This window comes from Dasypus novemcinctus, chromosome 7, assembly GCF_030445035.2.
Source record: "Dasypus novemcinctus isolate mDasNov1 chromosome 7, mDasNov1.1.hap2, whole genome shotgun sequence".
Classification (NCBI taxonomy): Eukaryota; Metazoa; Chordata; class Mammalia; order Cingulata; family Dasypodidae; genus Dasypus; species Dasypus novemcinctus.
This window is the reverse complement of record NC_080679.1, coordinates 44,837,861-44,859,979: the sequence shown is the minus strand read 5'-3', so window position 1 is coordinate 44,859,979 and position 22,119 is coordinate 44,837,861. Positions and strand designations below refer to the sequence as shown.

The 22,119-nt window shown below is 44.0% G+C and overlaps 1 pseudogene; it reads right to left on the bottom strand.

Moving 5' to 3' along the window:
* Nucleotides 1–2,272: 2,272 nt before the first annotated feature.
* LOC101436698 (mediator of RNA polymerase II transcription subunit 30 pseudogene) lies at nt 2,273–8,476 on the bottom strand (annotated as a pseudogene).
* Nucleotides 8,477–22,119: the final 13,643 nt, after the last annotated feature.

Here is a 22,119-nt window from a genome sequence, read left to right as displayed (position 1 = left end):
CCTAACTGAAAGGAAATGAGAGGGATTTAAAGATAGCCATAGCTTCTTGGAGACTTGAGCCATTTGAATTGTTTCTGTACCCCGGGGGAGAGAATTAATGATGGTGGTGGGACTTCAGACAGAGAAGGTGGCCTCAGTATCTATTAGAGACCACACACGCTTATTTCCAATTACCAGATTGATTTCACCTAAAGATGTGATGTGGACAATTGGAAGAATCTCTGCCTTATCCCCAGAACAATCCTAGCAGTCACATTGAAAGACACCTTGGGAAGCGGATGTGGCTCAGTGATAGGGCTTCTGCCTACCTTAGGGAAGGACCCAGTTTCGATCCCTGGGGCCTCCTGGTGAAAAAGAATAAGAGAAAGCGTACCTGCACGGTGAGCCAGTGCCCACGCAAGTGAGTCACACAGCAAGATGATGATACAACAAAAAAAGACGAAGGGGAGAGTCAAGGTGAAGCACAGTAGAAACTAGGAAATGAGGTGGCACAGCTAACAGGGAATCTCTCTCCACATCAGAGGTCCCCAGGATCAAATCCCAGTGAATCCTAGAGGAGAAAAAAGTGAAAAAGAGAGGACAAAAAGAAATAGATGCAAAAGGTCACACAGCAAATGGACACAGACAGCAAAAACAGCAGGGCAGGGGGAAGGGGAGAGGGGGAAATAAATAAACAAGTCTTAAAAAAAAAAAAAGTAAGACACCTTACTTTCTTACAGGACAAAGGGAACATTTGGGAAGTCGCTGCTGTTTTCAGGTAGTTTTGGTCAGTCTCTTTTCCAATGTCCAGGTGTCCACAGTTATTAAAAATACAGGTGCCCTGAGCCCTGGTGCCTAAAGTGTTCATCAAGAGCTTATTTAGCTGCTGTGATTGGAAACTTATGGTTTGTACTAATTGTGTTTGCACTGTTTTAACTTGGGAGGATTTCCTTTTCTCAGCCTTTTTAAAGGTGTGATCTCATTGATCTGTAAGATTTACTAAATCATTAAGGTCCACTGTGGCCCAATTTCGTTTTTGGGTTGTTTTTTTTTTACTTTTTTAACAGTGCTTGTTGTGGCATCTGCTGGTTAAAGAGTCTGCTTGTCTTCTTTAGGACACACCGGGAACCAAATCCAAGACCTCCCATGTGGTAGGCGGGCACCCAACTGCCTGAGCCACGTCTGCTCCCCCCAATTTAGTTTTTTTTCTTTTATTATCTTTTTTAAAAGATACATAAATCACACAAAACAATTTGTTTTTTTTTATATTTTAGAGTGGTGCTTAGTTCTTCTGAAAGGCCATTAACAAAAGTAAAAATAAATAAGGTGGAGGTTTCATAGTTAATACGGTCGACATCTGAGAATTTTTTAAAGGTTTTTTTTGAGCCTGTTATAATATTCACACATGGGCTCACCAAGTTTCTGGGTCTATTTTGGGTATTTCTCCAATCGATAATTTGGGGGGAAACTTCAGGTGTGACTTTATCATTTTCCTTAGCTAGCCTAAAGGCTTCAGTTTGTCAGTAACTCTTCTTTTTGAAAAGTCATTTAAGGGATCTTTCCCATTAGCTTTGTCTATTCAGATCTTGACATGACCTTTACCAGCAGTCTTGTGAATTAATTGGTAAAGGTCTGAGTATCCAGGCTCATAAGTCTGACTGAGAAGGTTAAATTCTTTTGCAAAACCAACTGAGTGTTCAGTAGGATTTGGGAAATCTTATTCCTCTATAAGGGGAGTTCAGCTAAGCTAGGACATAGGGGAGGAGGGCAGGAGGGTTAAAGGAGGGTTAGGACAGTCAGAGTCAGGAGTTCTGGATAATTTTTTAAGTTTATTTATTAGGTCACAACATTTTAAAGATAATTAGAATTGAATGCAACATAGAACATATCAAAATGTTTTGCACATAATAAGGGAAGGAATTATATTTTTAAATGTCCGTATGTGTGCATGTATGTTGCACATGAGCATAATGGTAAAAATATGAAATGTATATATTTTTTTCAAACTTAAAACTTTATTTTCAAAACTTAAGTTTTTTAAAGAAAACAATTATTCAGTTCATGAGATTAACCAAGGCAAACCCTATCAAAGTTCATTACAATAATCTTTCATAGAAACAGTAAGATTACAAAAAAGCATTGCATACTTTACTGTAAAACCATGTGTAAAAAAACAGTAACTTAATCTAGTAACAAGAATTAAAGCAGATAAATTATCTTCAAAGGGAAAAAAGTACTTGAGGAAACTCTAAGCAGGTATAGCATGTCTAAAGCAGGAAATTTAAATATCACTTTAGTTCCTCACTGCCTACATGACATTTATATCCCAAAGGAGATGTCGTAATTGGTCCATAATATGCTTCAGTTGTTGATTCTTCTGTTTGAGTTTTTTATTTACTTCAGCAATTTCTCGCCTTGTTTCACTGGCAAACCAAGGCGGGCCAGCTGGATCATTGTTTTTTGTCATCTTCTTCCACATGTGGAGTAAGTTGCTCTACTGGAATGGGGTCCATTCCGCCACGGTTTTAACTGCATTTGTCATACACCAATTTCAGCTTCCTGAAGGGAATAGAAAGTTGGCAAAGATGATCCTGTGGCTTTGCTAACCGGTCTTGATATGTTGCAGTAAGGTAACTGACACCACTTGGCAGTTGCCTGTTGCCCAGGAGCTGGAAGCTCTCCATAGTAGGGTACACGGTGTCCTGGACTGTCTCCAGCCAGATCAGACAGAGCAATGCTGTGCCGACCTTGCAGGCAGCCTGCCGAGCCTGGGGCCCCACGAAGGGCCCGGTGCCATCCCCACCACCAACAGAGGGTGGACATGGCGCGGCTGCGGCCTCAGGCCGCTGAAGGCTGGACAGCAGGTTAAGACTGGGCTCTCAGGGGCATCTTCTGTCCAAGGTTCGCGCGGAAACCGCACCGCCTGGGCGAAGGCAGAGCTGAAACATACATCTTACAGAGGATTGTGGCCAAAAATGTTTGAGAAACATTTGTTTTGAAGTGACCCCATCTTATATCCAGGACAAGTGTGAATCTCAGCACAATTTATTTCATAAAACATAGCATGACACTTATCCTTCTTCTTCAGCCCTAACAAGCAACAAAACAAGCCCTAACAAGAACTTAAATCCACTCCAGAACTAGTTCAGGAATAAGTAATCTCTTCATTTTAATCGTTTCATAAAAGGACTGGTTACTCAAAAGTTTGGGGCTTGTGTCGTCAATTAAGGTTTTTTCCCTCTTTTAAACAGACTTCATCAAAATAAAAATTACATAAATCATGATATATTTTATCAGAATATATTTTCATTGTATCAAAATAATCCATTTCAGAAAATGCATAGTTCTGTGTGAAGTGGACCATGGGAGTTCTAGACTAGATGAAATCCTCTGGAATTCTAGAAACACTTTACCAGTCTGGACTACTGCAGCTGCGATCCACCCACGGAGGAGACCACAATTCTGTACCTCTTCCAAGTGGTTTATAAGAAATAAGGGTATTAGTGGTGGTAGAATCTACCTTCCAACAGTTGTGGCCCTTTGAGGTCCAGGGACAGCTTAAAAGATGACAACCTACCTGGCTGGGATTGTGCAGTTTCAGAATCTCACAGGGAAAGGACCATAATTATGTTTTTCCTCTCTCTCTCTCCCATCTCTCAATGATTTACTTTTTTAAGGTGCTCATTTTTCAACTAAGATCACAAGAAACCTCTGGGCCCAGCTCAACACACTCCACTGACTCAGTGTTCTCCTCCCCACGACATGCCGTGCCATTCCCCTGTAGGCCACGTGCCAGAGGGAAGTGGGGGGAAGTTCATTACAGAGATGGGACTATCAACTTGTTGAGTAGCCCTTGCCTTTTGCCCCAGGAAGTATTTGTATCTTTTCTCCTTTTTTTTTTTTTAAGGTTTATTTTTTATCTATTTCTCTCCCCTTTCCCCCCCCCCCCCCCCCCCCCGCCTCCTGCCCCACGCCCGTTGTCTGCTCTCTGTGTCTATTTGCTGGGTGTTCTTCTGGGTCGCTTGTATTCTTAGTGGCACCACCGGGAACCTGTGTCTCTTTTTGTTGTGTCATTTTGCTGCGTCAGCTCTCTTTTGTGCGGCACCATTCCTGGGCAGGTTGCACTTTTTTCACGCTGGGTGGCTCTCCATATGGGGTGCACTCCTTGCATGTGGGGCTCCCCTATGCAGGGGACGCCCCTGCATGGCACAGCACTCCTTACGTGCATCGGCACTGCGCATGGGCCAGCTCACCACATGGGCCAGGAGGCCCTGGGTTTGAACCCTGGACCTCCCATGTGGTAGGCGGATGCTCTATCACTTGAACCACATCCGCTTCCCTGTATATTTTCCCTGAGACCTCTTGGCACCTGGGGCTCTTTGTTCATAATGGCAGGTGGAATGGGCTGGGTTATCTGCATTGGATGTTTGGTCTCTCCCCTAGCCTAGCATGCGGGGGCATAAATACCTAAATTACATAGTTGCTACATACCAACCAGCAGAAAGGGGAATGCTTCCTAAGGCATTAAAGGAGTGCCCCGAGTAATAAAGATGAGCAGACAGCTGCAATATCACTCAGTACAGACCGACAAGGAGAAATCGCCCTGTGACCTGGATATTAGGGAAAGTCGGTGTTTCAGTTTCCTAGCTGCCAAAGAAAAAGCATGCACTGGGAAGACCAAAATCAAAGTGTCATCAAGGCAACACTTTCTCTCTGAAGACTGAGGCGTTCTGGGGCTGGCTGCCGGCCATCCCTGGTCCATGGCTTTTCTGTCACGTGGCAATGCACGTGGTGGCCTCTCCCAGCTTCTACTTTCTCTTCCAGGTCCCACTGACTTCCAGCTTCTGGCTGCTCCCTCCAGCTTTTTCTCTCAACTACAACCTTCCCTTAAAAGCCTTCAGTATCAGCACTGAGACCCACCCTGGACCACACCTTATCTGAAGTAACCTCATCAAGAGGTCCTAATGACAAGAGTCCCCACACGAATGGATTAGGCTTTAAGAAGGTGGGTACATTCTGGGGTACATAGTTCCAAACCACCACAATCAGGTATATTGGCAAATACGACCACCCTGCACAGGAAACTCTTCTGAAGAAGAGTATGTCTGGAGAAGAGGCAAGTCACAATCAACCGTAGAAAATGGGTCTCAGAGAGGAAAGCCTTGATAGAAAGTGAATCTTGGAGAGGAAAGCCTTGGTAATCTAGATGCAGCCTTTTCCAAGGAAAGAACTAATAAATCATAATAATAGTATATGGCTTGAAGTGCAGGCTTGAGAGTCCAGCTGAAATAGGCCCAACTCTGGGATCATCATCACTAGCTGTGGGACCTTGACCAGTTACCTAAGTTCTCTGAGTCCCAGTTTCTTCATCTAAAATGGGGACAACAGCAGTGCCTACCTCAAAGAGTGTTGCGGGGGCTAAAGGATGAAATCCACACCAAGTGCTTGGCAGAGTACCAAATGTGGTAAACAGACTGTAGGCATTATGTGTTAATATTGCTGTTTTTTTTTGCTATCACTAATAAGCCAACTCATCATAGGTGTTTGCCCATTCATTTATTCATTCATCAAGCACCTGCCACAAACCTGACAGAAAACACCTCTGGTTTTTTGTTTTTGTTTTTTATTTTATTTTATTTTTATTTCTCTTCCCCCTCCGCCCCCCCGGTTGTCTGTTTGCTGTGTCTACTTGCTGCATCTTCTTTTTTGCCCGCTTCTGTTGTTGTCAGCGGCACGGGAATCTGTGTTTCTTTTTGTTGCGTCATCTTGCTGTGTCAGCTCTCCATGTGGGCGGCGCCATTCCTGGGCAGGCTGCACTTTCTTTCGCGCTGGGCGGCTCTCCTTACGGGGTGAACTCCTTGCACGTGGGGCTCCCCTACGCAGGGACACCCCTGCGTGGCACGGCACTCCTTGCGCGCATCAGCACTGCACATGGGCCAGCTCCACACGGGTCAAGGAGGCCCAGGGTTTGAACTGCGGACCTCCCATGTGGTAGACAGACGCCCTAACCACTGGGCCAAGTCCGCCGCCAACATCTCTAGTTTTGGTTGAAGTAGTGGCATATTTCATCCACCTTCTCTGTGGCTGGCGTGAAATATCACTCAAGACGTTTTTAGCTAATTCTGAGCCCACCAAGGGACATTTGGATGATGGTCTGGCTTCTCCCATAGATCTGCCTACAGGAAGATGCCCCAGCCCAGCAATGGGGACATTCCTACCTGCAGTCTGGTTTCTCCTTGTAAATTGAAGTATTGGGTGTGGTTGATATATCAATCTCTGGGGAGGCTGACTAGACTTTTAGAGATCAATCAGTCAGCTAGTCTCCCAGGGAACCCTGAGATGGCTAGGTTTCTTTTTACCTGGTGGGCTAAGCAGTAGGCCCCAGACTGTACTGAATGCCTCCATACAGGGGCCTGTTTGATCCCAGTTCTCTTCGCCATGTGCTGCCTCCCAGCCCTGGGAAGTGCCCCATGGGCTGGCATCTGCCTTCCCTCATAGCAGGCCCCTGAGGCAGGGTGGCGGGAGCTGTGGCTGGACCCTGAAGACCTCGACCTGTCCACGGCTCTATCACATCTGGCCACCTGACCCTGGCAGGATACTTGCTTCATGCCCCCAGGGTTGCTGAGAGGATTGACTAGTATGACACCTGTGGAAACCCGCTGGCAGCACCTTGCAAAAGGGATGGCGTCCCTCTCCCCTCCCTCCAGCATGATAGGCATCCTGGCCTGCGGGGGTCAGGTGGAGGCAGAGCCTTGTACGTCATCTGCAGAGGTGAGGACAGGACAGGGGTCAGGGAGCTTGCCCTGGCGTGGCTGTAGGACTGAACCAGGCCAGTACAGGAGCAGTAGTTAGCCACCTGCTGGTGTCATTTGAAGCCCTTAAAATCTTTCTGGGCCAAAATAACTCTTCTGCCTGCCTGCTAATTCCTGCCATTAGTCACGGCTTAAGGGAAGCCTTTGGTGCATTGTGTGAGTTAACGTGTGATGGATCTGTTACAACAACAGATTAGCCACAGAGGACACTAGCAGGGAGAAAGTTACATGATTCACAATTTAAAAACTCTTAACACTTCCCCTTGCCCTGATAATAAAACACAGAACTCTTCATATGGCTTCCACAGCCCTGCATGACCGACCTTTGCCCACCTTTCCCAGCCCCCTGTGTCATTCTGGACTGGGTATCCCACAGCCCATCTGTCAGCCCTTGGACAAGCCCAGCTCTTCCCTTCCTCAAGGCCTTTGCATGAGCCGCCCCTGCCTGACCTTTCCCCTCCCTGCCCTCTCACCTGGCTGGTACCCTCTCACATCTCAGATGTCACTTCTCAGGAAGCCAACTCTGCCCCCTCGCCTAACATAGGTGCCCATGTTTATTCTGTCTCATAGCACCTTATATTCGTCTTCGGTTGCCCTCCCCCCAGTTCTAATCACACATCTGAGCATGTGCCTATTTACTCATTAGCTCCCCTTCTGCTTGGATCTAAGCTCTGTTTGGGTGGGGACCATGCAGGTTTTGGGCACCACTGCAGGGCTGCTCGAGCCCACAGAGCCCACAGAGCCCCGAGAGCATCTTCAGACCCATTAGGGGAAGGCCCCTTCCTCTTCCTCTTCCTCCACCATGGGCTGGACGTCAGCCTCCTGCCTGGCAGCCCTCATGTAGGAGTTCAAGCCAGGGCAGAACAGGGTCAGACAGCACAGGACACTGTGCCTTCAGTGTGGAAAGGAAGAAGGAGTGTCCCCTTGACACAGAGCAGGGCGAGTCTCTGGGATGCCTGGGTTTTGATTTGAGATGAAGATATTTAAAGAGATGAGGTGCTTGGGGGTAGGGGAGCGGGACTCAGGCATGCCTGTATGTGGTGGGGAAAAGCAGGAAGGCCAAGATGGCAGAAGGCTATCAAAGAGGAGGGAAGGAGGACAGGGGGTGGTGGTACCTGGCAGTGGAAAGAACATGGAAACTTCTACCATCAGAACTGGAACAGGCCCCAGGGGACATCAAACCCAGAAACCCTCAATGAGAACCTACTGGAGTCTCCAGGGAGGGGCATGTATACCTTGAAAAAGCATTGACTCATTATTATTATTGCAATGCTCTAAGTTAATAATTTGGGAACAGCCTTTTTTTAAACCTATTGTTTTCTTAACTCAAAATACAGAGGATAAACCCTTGGCATGGGCCCAGCTAGGAGTGTCAGCCAAAAAGCAAGATGTTTCTAAACCCTACTTTGCCTTTAAAAGCCCAGGGGTGTTATGGGTGATACCTAAAGCTTTTGCCAACTTCACCCCACAGGTCCCCTCGGGCCTCTTCACACCAGGCCTCAGTCAGGCTCTCACCATTTGACAAGCTTTGCCAGCTCCTGAAATACGCTGCCTGGGCCTGCCTTCCTCCAGAACAGAGCTCCTTCAGGGGCCCAAACAGCTCCCTGCACAAACACAAACCGCGCCTTGCAGCAGAGCACAGAGCTGCCCTGAAACTGTCCACGAAGGACAGCGGGAAATGCCATCGACTTAGAAAAGAATACGCCCGGGCAGGCAGTGATTAGAAAGAGCCAAGAAGATGGCAGCCAGGACTGGTATGTGTTCATTCAACAAACATTTGCTGAACCACATATGAGTGAAGCACTGGGCCAGGTCTGAGGAAACAGCAGAGAACAAGCCGGAAGCCCTGTTCTGTGCCTCCTCAGTGCTCTGCCGGCTGGATGCTCCAGGGATGGAAGGGCGGGTGGGGGAGGGCCCTTCGAATGCTTTTCTAAATCAGTTCAGGCAAGAGGCCAATCCTGCCCACCCAGCCCCAACTCCCATGGACTGGGTGACCTGGGGTATGTTCGTTAAAAATCCTCCCTTTTAATTTTGCCTCCTCTGCCCATGGACCCTGGGCAGGTCAGGAATATGTCTGGCCTTTTCTGTACTCTTCTCCACACCTGATGCTGTAGCTGCAGTTCACAGAGGGAGGGGCCTGGCCCCGACTTTGACAATGAACAGCCCAGCCACACTGGAGCTGATCCGAAGGGCCTGCATGGATCCGCTTGCACACGCGATAGGGGCTCCTCCTCCTTGGCTGTGAATTCCCTGCAATGTCTCCAGTGATGAGACATTGTATTGTATCAATACTTTGAGACTGAGTACAAAGTATTGGCGGGGGGGGGGGGGGGGGGGGGGGGGGGGGGAGCAGATGACTACGTCAGTTTAAAAGTAAATTCATAATTTCCACAAGTATGTTTTCATTTGAAAAATGAAAATTACCTGTTTTGAATTTCCAAGTAAGAAAATAGAAGGTTTTTATACTTTTCAGAAGGGAATATGGATTTTAATGGGTTAAGAACTGGTGCTTTGCAGCCAGGCCCTGGATGGGTTACAGATGGACTATTGATCCTTTCATGAAGCTCTGCAGCAACCTTCAGCCACAACCATCCTCCTCCATTTACCCCATGTGTGTGGCACTAATATTACCCCTAACTGTGCCATGATGTGGAAAAGGTTGGGAAGCTCCACCTACCATTCCAGAGCAATCAGGAGGCCACTGGCCACACGTGGCCATTAAGCATTTACCGTGAGGGTAGTCCAAATGGAGTTGTGCTCTATGTGTAAAATAAACACTGGGTGTTGAAGACATATTGTCAAAAAAAAAAGAGTAAACTCTCTCATTAATAACACTTATATTGATTACATGTTGAAATGATAATATTTTGTATATATTGGGTTAAAAATTATTAAAATTAATTTCAACTATGTTATTTTTGTTTCATGTGACTACTATGAAAATTTTTATATTACATATTTGGCTGTCATTTGTGGCTTTCATTATATTTCTATTAGATTGCGCTGATCTGGACAATTCCTATTACATCTTGACCTGAGGAAAAAAAATATAGGACTTAGACGCATTTGGCGGCTGGAAGAGATTTAGTCGTTGTGGAGGCCTGGAGGAGGAAATCCACCCTTTCATTGCTTAAAAAAACTTTTTTTTTCATAATGTTCATAGTTAAAAGCACATATGAAGGAAGAAAGGAAGAAAGGGAAGGAAAGAGAAGGGAGAAAAAAGGAAAAGGCAAAAGCTTCTAAACTTTAGCCCTCCCTCAAGTCCCGTCTCCTCCCTGAACCCTCCCAATGCTTCCAGCCCACCTGACCAGCCCACATCTGCCCTGCTGTGGCATTTGTCTTCTGAGCAGCACCATGTACCACTTGGGTTCAATTTAATCAGCAAGATTCACTTGCCTGCTTCGTGCAAGGCAAGGTGCTGGGCCTAGAGAAAAACACAGTCAACTGCCCTCAGGAATCCACACCTAATGGGGAGACAGGTGTGGCAACAAGCAATTGCTGTACAAACCTCAGTGCTGGGGAGCACCTCCAGACACTGGGGGAGCACAAAGAAGAAGTGACAGCTGTTCGCTCATTCAAAGTGTGTTTTTAAATTCTTTTTGTTCCCACCTGAGTTGTAAGCTTCTTTATGGCAGGCAGCATATTATATTTCTTCTGCCTCTACATAGCACATCAGCACTCACAAAATGCTGACTGATTGGAGAAGGTTTGAGCAATAGGATGGCTGAGTGTGTGACCTTGAGCAAATTTCTTGATCAATTGGTACCTCAGTTTACATCTGTAAAATAAATACCTAATTGTGACCTCGTGAGGATTAAATGAGTTTAGAGGTAGAAACTGTTTAGCACAGTGCCAGCACATATTAATAATAGCTAAATCAATGTTTGCAATTATTGTTATGATGGTGATTATTCCTTTGTGTTTCCAGCCTTTTGTTTTTCTGATTTTCTTAGCCCACAATACCATCATGGAAGTAGTGAGCACAGAGAGTCTTTGGAGTCAATCACCATGGTAGCAGAAGATAGATGTCTTGAATTTGGTTAGGATGCTAAATACATTTCAACCTGTTATTTCAACCTAGGGTAAGCTGAAACTTCCTTTAGCCGCCAGACAGGTCCAAACCTAACTTGATTAAATAACACAGTCTAAAATGCACTTGCAAAGACTTAGTTTAGTTCTGGGTGCATAATGTATGTGGCAACCAATTAACACTTGCATTGTTGAAGGTTTTTGATTTAGACTGTTAACACTCATTTCTCTTCAGAAACTAAGGCAAAAGAGGGAGCAGAGAACAGGCTGAGATACATAAACATTCATATATTTATTCAAGAAGTGTCTTTGGAGCACCGAAAAAAAAGTCACTTTTTAAGCCAGGCACTTAAGGAATGGCAAAATAAATTAAACAGAGATCCATTCCACCTCATGGAACTTATAATTTAGTTTATTTATATATGGTCTTAAAATGAAAGCATTGAAAAATATAGAGTGTTGAAATCAGAAGCAGTCTAAATGTAGTCCTATGAAAGATGAGGTCATCCAGCTAATGGGTCTAGACATGTGGACATAAAGGAAAAGAAATTCCATTTGGAAACAAAGGCATGGGGTGGGGCGGGAGGGCAGAAAGCTACCAGATACGTATCAGAATATAATGTTTCATAGATAATTTGGTATGGCTGGACGGTTGGCAGTAAAGGGCAACCACTGGAGATCAAATTGAGAAACTAGCCTGGGCAAGATCAGAAATATTCTTTAGTATGTCTTAAACGTAAAGGAAAAGATATAACAGGAAGATTAACCTGGCAGGTTGTATCCTGTGAATTAGCCCAGGGAAGAACAGTTGGGAATCCAGAGTAATAGTCCAGGCAAGAGATGGCAAAGTCTTGTGCGTGAACGGTGGTGGTGGTAATGGAGAGGAAAGACAGCGTCTAGGGCCCGCACTCACCATCTAATTAGAGTGGCAGGGGAGAAGGAATCAAAAACAAGTCCAAGGTTGTGCTCAGGAGAGTGGGAGGACAGGCGTGCCTTTAATGGAAATAAGCAACACATGAAAGAGCAGGTTTCAAAGGGAAGGTGTTGAATTCCCTTTTAGATTTATAACCCGAGAGCAGGCCAAGGGATTGATCCAACAGGCAATCAATTCAGAACTGTCCAGAGTTCTCTGTTGCAGATTTAGGAGTCTGTGTGCAAATTAGTATTTCGAACCATGAGATCAGATGAAACTCTCCAGAAAGACAGACTACCAAGAGGGAAGAAAGGGGGAAAGGTAGGAGGGGAGGAGAGAAAGGGAAAGAGGAGAAAGAAAAAAAAGGCACGAGAAAAGAGGAGCAAGCAAGGAGGGGTGGGGGGTGGGGGCAGCCAATGGAAAGGCAGATCTGAGAGGCACTGAGTGCGGCGCTGCCTCCTTGAAACAGGCAGAGCCACCCTGGATTTAGAAAGGAGGTTCTCCTTAGACAGTACAGTTTAAAGGGCCTGGAAATCCCCGCCCCCCCCCCCCATGCCCACCCTCCCGTATGTGCCAACTTAAAAACACGAAACAAAACACTTCTCCACTGCGTGGAAACCCCACCACCGCAGCCCTGCCGTGGATGAAGGCACCCCAACTCCAGGAGGCCTCTGTTACTGGGCCGCGAACCCCGGGGCTCCGCGGGCTGGGCGGAGCTCGGAAGCGCTTTCCCCCACCAGGAGCCTCCGCGTCGTGCTGGTCAGGGCTGGGCAGGCAGCGGCCTGGATGGCCAGGTCTTAAATACAGGCGGGTCCGTCACGCAGACAGGAGGGCGCCCGGGCGCGCCACCACGCCCAAGAGGCGCCGGCGGGAAGACGCGGCGCGGACGCCCAGGTCCCTGCGAACCTGAAGTAAGGGGAGGTCCCAAGAAATCGGTGGGCGGGCGGCCAAGACCTCCTGACGCTGGGCCCTGCCTGCCTCTAGGCCCCTGAGGCCGAACTTGGTGAATTGCACCCAAACCAGCCCCAGTCGGAGAATTTGCCCCAGATTCTCCCCGTGCCCAAACTCCCCATCCCGTCAATAAACCTGAGCCTGCCAAAACGTTGTGAAGTCGTCGCATGGGCACCCACCGCCGGGGGACAAACGAATTACGGTTTGCCCTGAAACGTTACTGCTCCGCTCAGCCCTTATTTTCCGAGTCAACGTGGTTAGACGAATACTTTTTTCCGATTAAGTTAAACGGAAAGTGGGGCCCCTCCCTCTCCCTACCCCTGGCTCCAGACCAAGCTTCTCGGAGACCCCCACCGGAGGGGGGGGGGGCGCCTCGGGGCCCGAGGCGGGGGCTGGGCACCCAGGAAGACGCGGGGCTTTGCAGGGCCGCGTTCCAAGCCCCTACACGGGAGCTAGCCGGCTCGGGGCGCGCCGAGGGCCCCCCGCGTGCGCGCAGGGCGGTTGGGCGCGCGCGGCCCGTGCGGTCGGCCCCGCGGCGGCGCCACCCGGCAGCGCCCGGCACGAAGGACCCGGGACCCCGCCAGCCCGGGCCCCTGCCCACCGCGACCCCGCTCGCGGGGGACCCGGGCGACGACCACTAGACTGAGCAGCAGCGACTCCTCAGTTCTCCTGCCAGGAGACGCTCTGAAAGTGCGCACCAGGTGTCTGGATGGACCGCAAAGCGAGAGTGAGGGTGCTAATACGTGTGCTCTGGGGCCACGAGGAGAATTTGAACAAAATAGGTTGCGGTCAGTTTGACTGTTCTCTCGCCAGTAGATCGGCAGTTCTGGATATTCTTGAACGGACCAGAACATGGGTGTGCCGTGTGGACTGCTCTGTGATGGCGACTCGCTAACGCCCAGCTAGCTGGTTTGTGCGCTCTGAGCCGCAGCCCAGGTTGTGGCAGGAAACAAGCAGGAGCAACTGTGCGTGCCACGGGCAGAAGGATGCCTTTCTGTTAAAACAACCCCCCCCCCCCCGCCCCCCAAATTACCTCAAATGACTTCAGATAACTTGTTTCTTTCACCAGCTGTCAAACGTGGCCAAAGGGTGAGGGGGACAAAATTAATCTCATGCGATTCATTTATGCTTTAACCTCCTCCTAATGTAAGTGCAAATGAATGTATATTCTGCTTTCAAGAAATGGACATTTCTTCAGCCAGTGCCTGCTCTGTGCAGGGAAAAACTTAATTGAAGCAGATACCTGATTTCCCAAGTGTAGGAAAGAAAGGATATTGGCCTTCCTTAAAACTGAGCAAGGACAAAAACATGCCAGTGCATTTGAGGATTATATCACCACAGTCTTACCCTCCTGAGAATAATTGGACAAAGTATTTCACTATTGCAGAAGGGCTGTCCTTGTTTTCAGAATATTGGTTTGCTATGCTCTGGACAGAACAAGGCTGTGGACCTGGACCTAGGAAATAAAGAACTTGAAGGGAATACATTAGGTGAGGAAGGAGCTCTGCCCAGGATGGTGAGTACAGGTAGCCTGGTAATTTGTCACTTAAATTGTTATCACTTTTTTAAAATGCAAGACACTGAATGAGTGATGTGGCATATCTGTATGCTGGTGCCTTGAAAAATAGTATTCAGGTTACATTTTCCCTCTTTCAATAGCAGCAGAAAATGAATTTGAAAAACTGGGTATCAGAGCCTCTCTCTTGAAAAGAGTACCAAGAACAAGTGGCACTGAATTTGTACATCAAAAGAGGGATCTCTGTGTATCTGCTATAACTTCCTGTGTATACCACTAGAAAAGAAAACTGCAAATGATTGTCAGCTACAAAATGCAGAGATCTGAGAATCTCATGAGCTGGAACTTTTTTAACTTGTTATGCCTGCTTTAAATTTAATAATCCCAAAGAATTAAGTCAAGGTGACTAATAGTGAAACTTGATTAATGACTACTGATTATCATGCTAGTAGGCACTCTAAAGAAAATATTTAAGTCCAATAAATTAGCTTTTAAACTAATTGTACTCTGAAGATGGCATCTTGTGCTTTTGGGTTGACATAAACGGGTAAGCACTGAGAAAACAATTCTTTAATGCACTAAATACAAATATACTTCTTGTATAAATTTTGGCCCTACCTACTATTAGTGAATCCCGATTATCCAACTGTGTATTTTATCTTATTTAGATAAAAGATTGCTAACGAAGGAATTTGATAATCTTAATATAAATTCTATTTTTACTTGGTACTTTTTTTTTCCCTTTTGACATATTGAATCCTTTCTCCTTCCCCCTATACATCCAATGTGTACTTCTGGGGCTTTGGGAAACTAAATCAGAGAACTTTCTTTAACTTAAAATAATTATATGCTAATAGACTTTGTTTTTGCTTTATTTAGTATTCCTTAAGACAAAAAAAACTTCAATTTTAAACTTTCAAACAAGCTTAGATGGGTGAAAAGAAATCACTTGCTGCTCCTTTGCTTTATAGACTATACTATTTTTAACAGTCTGTACAATTTTTAATAATTATTATGCATAAATGTGATGCACCTGAAAAATATTTCATGCCCTTCATAATTTTTCTGTTTCAACTTTGATCAAATCTACTTCCCACTTAAACTCAAGAATTTTAACCTCTGAACTGATTGCAATTTACTCATGGTAATGGAATCTTCATAGAAAATGTTGCTACTGTCAAAGGGATCCAAAATAGAAGAATTAATACAAACCTAGAAGAAAATTTTTGAATATGAAATATACTTGTCATGGTTTGAATACACTGGTTTCCTATATTCAATTTCTGTATTGAAAAAATCCCCACCTAGTTTCTTTTCAGCAAGAGTATTATACACATTTAATTCCTGCTTTGATATGTCACAGAATTAGAAATCCTTTTTATTTATCCACAAAAATAATGAGTACCTATTTGGAAAGAGAAAAAGCAAGCTTATACACATTAAGTAATTTTTGAAGAATAAATTAATGCTTTTTAAAAGGTAAATTATTTGCTGCTAATTATGAGTTGTTCTAAATATTTTTACTCTTTTAAAATCATTTTCCTTGTCGTCTTCTGAATTTTGTCTTTTAGACTCCACGAATTGATTCTAACTGCTGTAAGCCTTAGTCCATTCCTATTGCCTAACGTTTGGGGTTCAAGAACAGAAGTTGATTTTCTGATGGATTTTAAAACTCAGCAGGTCACTAATATAAACATCTTTATCTAAAATGTATAAATAATTAAGGGACAATATTTTCATATTTACAAAATATCTTGTAATTCCCAATTATATAGGCAAGCAATTTTGTTCTTGGAGCATCAACAAAAATATGGCACTTAATTCTTGTCAATGTGACAATTTTCAATTGTGTGCAGTACTTCTTTACTGGTTTTGTAAAAAAAACGGAATGCTTAGACTATAAGGTTCCTGTAGTGAGGAAAATTTGGGAGAACAGAAAGGAATTTGTGGTTGTTAGCTTGCTGTTTGTGAAGTTTTTAATTTAAGATTCTATGCCTAAAAATTATTTTTATTGAATTTATATCATTAGTCTGTATTAAATACTGGAGTATAATGAATAATAATCCAAGGTGACCAGAAAAGCGAATATTCACATTTCTTATTTTTGATACACAAGTTTGTTGGCAAGGCATTTGACTTTTTAGGCCTCTCAGTTACAGGGGAGTCATTGCTTCACACAATAAAATGTTGGAGAAAGCACAGCCAACCTCTTTATGAAAGGGAAATTTAAAGAAACAAAAATTTTATGGAAATATTTGCCACCATGACTTCCACAATGCAATGTTTAGCCTAATGATTCTATTCATTAGGTGTTTTTCCCTATGTGTGTGTTTTAAATGATGATTGGTTATATTTGATTACCAAAAGCATATCTAGTGTGTTGTATTTGTGAGACTGGCCAAATAATCGCAGTCATTATACCCTTAGGTTTGGTTCAAAAGGCTAAACAATATCTTTAGTATCCAAAGCATATTCAAAGTTGTTCACTCTTGAGTATTCTAATATAAATATTCAGCACATGATATCGGTTTTCTTTTTGTCAATTTTTTAATATATGCAAACCTTTTTGTGGCTTATGATTTTCAACAAGCTGATTTTGTACAGAGCACCCCCATAATTCCATTAGACTCAATAAACCCTTATTGAACTCCCACTCATTCCCCTTCACCTTGCAATGCAGGAGTAGCTCATACAAGGGTCCAGTGAAAGATGCAAAGGGTGGTAAGGCTATTCAGGAGTAAGAAATATGGGAGGCAGTCTGTACACTAATAGTTCCTCAGGAATCTTTGTTGAAACTATGGCATGGAAAATAACAATGATAATGAACAGTTACACACCCCTTTCCAGTTTACAAAACACTCCACCCACCTTGAGCCTCACAGCAGCCCTCCAAGCTTGCCTCTGTGCACTTAATCTTGTTTTGCAACTTTAATTGAATCATTATGCAGCTGTCAGTTTCTTGAGGGCAGGGACTGCATCTACTCTTTCATGAATGTTCACTCACATCTAAACTACACAGAAATAAACATTCTTAAACTGACAGCCAAGTGGTTAAGAACTACAAGTAAAAGATTATCTGAATTTGGTGATGAAAGAGGTATTAAAGCTGTAAGGAGACCAATGACACATCAATAGGTCTGTGTGAAAATCCATAGAAGGTGGGTTAGAGGAAAGGCTTGGACAGATAGAATCAGCTTTCATCATCTTGTTCTCCTTTCTCCACTTAACGTCACCCTCCATTAACAGCCCTCATTTTCCCTCTTAGTACTTTATTGCCTGCCCACTCATTGCCTCACACGAAAGTGGTCATTTATAGCCTGTGCGGGGCCCTGAACACATACACAGGCAGGTCAGCTAAGCTGAACATCAGTGGCATCATGCCCACTGAATAGGCTGCCAGTAGTAAGAGGTGCCAGGCTTTGGGAAACAGGGTGTGCAAAGGAAAGAGTGGTGAGCCATGGCCCCTCGGGCTCCAGGCCTGTTCTGCCACTAATTAGTTGTTTGGCCTAACAGATCAAACTACCAACTAGACAAACTAACAACTAGCAGAGCCTTTATCTGTCCTTTTCACCATCACATTCTCAAAACTTAGGCTAAGGCCTGACATTTGGCATAGGCTTAGTAAATGTGTTGAATGAACATATGAACAAAAGAATGAACTTAAGCTCTGCTTAGTGAAGCATCTATAAAATGATGGGTCTGGATTAGTACATGATCTTGTCTGTCCTCTCCACATAATTCTTAAATTATGGGAAACTATGATTCAAAAAGCATATACTTGAGAAATTTATAGTATTTTTATTTTTGTATTTCAAAAGAAATGTAAAGATATCCACCTTTAAACAACACAGAACTACTTAGAAAGTCAAAGTTTCCATAACCCTATAACAACTGCTCACACTCCCCCATTTTTACACACAAATATATTTTTTAACAGAAATAATATTCCACTGTTCAAAATGTTCCAATGCTTGCTTTCTGCTCCATTTCCTTAGTAATATTTTGTATAAAATTTCCCTCTGACTGTAGGTTTGGTAGCATCTCACAGATTTTGATATATAATCTTTTCATTGACATTTAATTTTGTATAGTCTCTTTTGTTTTTATTTCTTCTTTGAGTCTAAGTATTTAGAATTTTAGTTTAGAATTTGCCCATGGTTAGATGTCTTTTTATCATTAATTTCTAATTTGATTACACTGTGATTGCAAATGATTGCTTGAAGGGAAAAAGGAGGAGAAAAATGAATTAAGAAACAAACTGGAAAGCAAAAACCAAAAGCATGAAGCATAGCATTAGAAAGTAAAGGAAAATAATGGAAAGAAGGGACAAATAAGATGGGAAAATAAAAGGGCCCAAGTGGCTGACAGAGCTTTGGACTGAGTTTGTCCATTATTGATGTGAGTCGTTGAATCGGGCATATGATGTGAGGCAGGATTAGGAGACCAAGAAAACAGGGGGAGGGAGAGGCACGAGAGCAGTGAAAGTAATGCACATGTCCTTGTGAGCATGAGGGACAAGCCTCAGAGAAAATCCAACAGCTACTTGGTTGTGACAGTGCATCCAAATCCAGTAAGAAATGTCTTATTTGAGCTTCTCTGATGGTTTAAGTGTTGAGACTGGATCATTTTCCTATTAGATCTTGATCCCTCAGTTTTTTAGAGTGAATTTAATTATTTCTATATTTTCTGTTAAATTGGAGGAATGATTCCAACATAGAAAATGGGCCAGGAACTTAAACCGAGGCACCTCTCCCACTCATCATATTCTCCATTCGACTACCATTTCTGAGTTCTTATTATGACAGTACTGTGCCATATGATAAATTCAAAGAGTAATCAGCTTCTAAACATTTAACTTAGTATTTACACCTCATATATATGCAAATTCCCTTATTGCTGAGCAGAAAGCAGCTGCTTCCACTTGAGAGAGTGTAAATGGTGAGGGACTTTGGAAAGATGGTGTCTGAATAGACAGGCAGGGCTCAACTCTCTCACAAAAGCAGTGGAGGAAGGGCCAAAAGCTGTCCAAGGGACCAGCTTCGGGGATCAGCAGACCAGGACAGTACTGCATATCCCCCCAGGCAGGGGAGGGACAGAGAGAAAAGAACCTGAAATGACAACTAAGAGTTACTAAACCCCCACAGCAGCCAGGAACAGCACCCATCCCCCCACCCTCAAGATCCACAGTCTAGATAAAACCCATGGTTCACTGCAGAGAACTGAGAGGGGAACAGATGTCTTCCTCCCTGGGAAGAGAATAAGTTGAACCAAAAATCAAAGAAGAGCCATGAAACAAAACCATTAGGCAAGAGAGAGAAATTGACCATCAGAGTAAATTCACCAACATATTCAGATGCCAGCAAAAAATTACAAATCATACAAAGAAACAGGAAGAGATGGCCCAGCTGAAGGAACAAACTAAATATTCTGATGAGACACAGGATTTAAGACATTGAATCAATAAATCAATTCAAAGAGTTGAAGGAAAATATGACTAAAGAGATAAAAGCTATTAAGGAGACCCTGGGAGAGCATAAAGAACAATTTCAGATTGTTCTCATAAGTAACAGAGCTTATGGGAATGAAAGACACAATGGATGAAAGAATGTAAATGGCCATGTTTGCAGATACTTTCAACAAGAAATTGCATGTCCCCATCACCTGCCTGCAGTACCATACACACCAGGGTAGCAGGGTAGAAGAGGGGGTGGCTGAATCACTCCCTGTTATTGTCAAAGAGACTTTAATTAATGAAGCTGCTCAGAAATTTCATGACAATCATGGTACATGTAGTTAAAAGTCAAGCCAGAGCCAGGCTGCTTGGGTTTGAATCCTAGCTCTGCTATTTACCAGAGTATGACCATGGGCAAGTTACTTAAACTTCCATGCCTCAGTCTTTCTTATCTATAAATGGGGATTATAATAGTATCTGTCTTGTTTGTTTTGAGGATTAAATCAGTTTGTACTTACAACAGTGCCTAGCACATAGTAAATATTCAATAAATAAATATTAACTCTTATTATTATTACTGACTGCAGGTTTCCTCACCATTGCACAGTCACAAAGACCATGCCAATACTGCAGAAAGAATGCAGCTCCCAAAGAGAACACAGATACAGGATACTCAAGTTAGACAAAGCTACAGCACCATAAAATCCTTTTCACCAAAAAGTAAAAACAATCATCCAGAAATTCAGAAAGCAGATTGGAGAAAAGTCAAGACTTCAGTAGAAATAAATCCATAAGTATTTCATACCTAAAGAGTTTTCTTTGAGCAAATGCATAAGCAAAAGGTAAGAACTGCCTGTGATGTGCCCAGAAATAAATAGTGGAACCCACAGCAGGACAAGTGTAACATGGATCACCCAGAAGAGGTCCAAAAAAACCTAGACTGATCTCTCAGCTCCAGCTCAGAGGCTTACCATCAGCTCTTTAATGAGGAAGAACAGGAAATTGATAGCAGAACACACTCTGAAAGTTTTAGTATGAAGATCACTTTATAGGGTGGATTCAGTCATTGTAAAACAAACACTGTTGTGTAAAGTCATACATGAACTAGGCTAGGTATTGTGCAGGCATTGGAGACACTTGTTGAACAAGGCATTCACATAGACCCTGCCCCCATGGACTTTATAATCCAACAGGAGAGATGGATATTGAACAAGGTATCATGCAAATGTCCTTGTGAGTTTTGATAAGTGCTAGAAGAAAAGTGAAGATCATAGCAGGACTTAAGAGAACTGGAGGTCAGAGACAACTTCTTTGAGAGAATAACAGTAATGCCATGCTCTGAGGGAAAAGAGCTCCAGAAGGTTGTGCCAGGGAATAGACTGCTTGAAGGCTCTTGGTTGGGCAGTGTATGGTATGGTACCTAAACCAGAAGAAGGCCTGTGGCGAGACCATCGTCAGTGAGAGGAGAGCTTGGAGAAGGCGAAGGCCAGACCCCCAGGCTGCAGGCCATGTTAGTATCTTTATATCCTCCAAATACAGGACAAGTCACAGAAAAGGGGCTTGAGCTATGTGTTCAGATTGGTGGTTTTAGTGGATTGGTGTAGGGTGGAGAAGTCTGAGGGCACTAGAATGGAAAGGAGAAGTCTATGTGGGAGGCTTTCAACCTTGGCAATCAGACTGCTGCAAAATGGCACCCAAACCACAGGAGAGGCCATTGAAATAAATGTCCTCATGTAGTAAACCTTTTATTTGGATTAAGCTTAGTTGGATTGAAAGGTGTCCATAATAACTAAAACAACTAAACTTGGCAATATGGAAGTTTGTGGAAAGAATGAATGGGTTTCACCCACTAAAATGTGGCTGGGCATGTGAAACTGTGAGTGAGGCTGGTGTGCTGGGGTTATCGAGGGGCCCCCTGAATTCAGGACAATTGACCGTGAGCAATAGAGGAACGAGGTAGATAAAGATCATATTATTGATTTATGAAAAGCAAGGTTGAATTTGGCTTAGGTCTGTGGGCAAGCAATTTTGCAAATGTTTCACCCCTGGATTGAATTTACCCCTCAAAAGTGTAGTGGTGGTGCAATTGAAGCTGTACAGAAACCGGCCTGTTTAGAGGCTCCAGGGTAGAGGGAGGGATACCTGATGACTTTCATGGGCCCTGGGCACTTTTGCCTATGTGGGGCTCCCTCCTCTGTAAAATAAAAAATGTTAAAAGTTGTATTTTATGTCTACATTGGTATAAAGACAAATATAATCCAAGCTGGTGGGTTTTTTTCTTCTGATTTTAAAAGAAATGAAAACATCTTCGTGGACCTCTAACAATGCCGTGGCCCGTGGGCACTGTGTCTACCATGCCTGAAGGCTCTATCAGCACTGCAGAGGGCAGACTCCAGGAACTGCAGCAGTTGTCCCAAGAGAACAGAGGAAAACTTGAGCTGGACATGCCACAAAGAGGAAGTGTTAC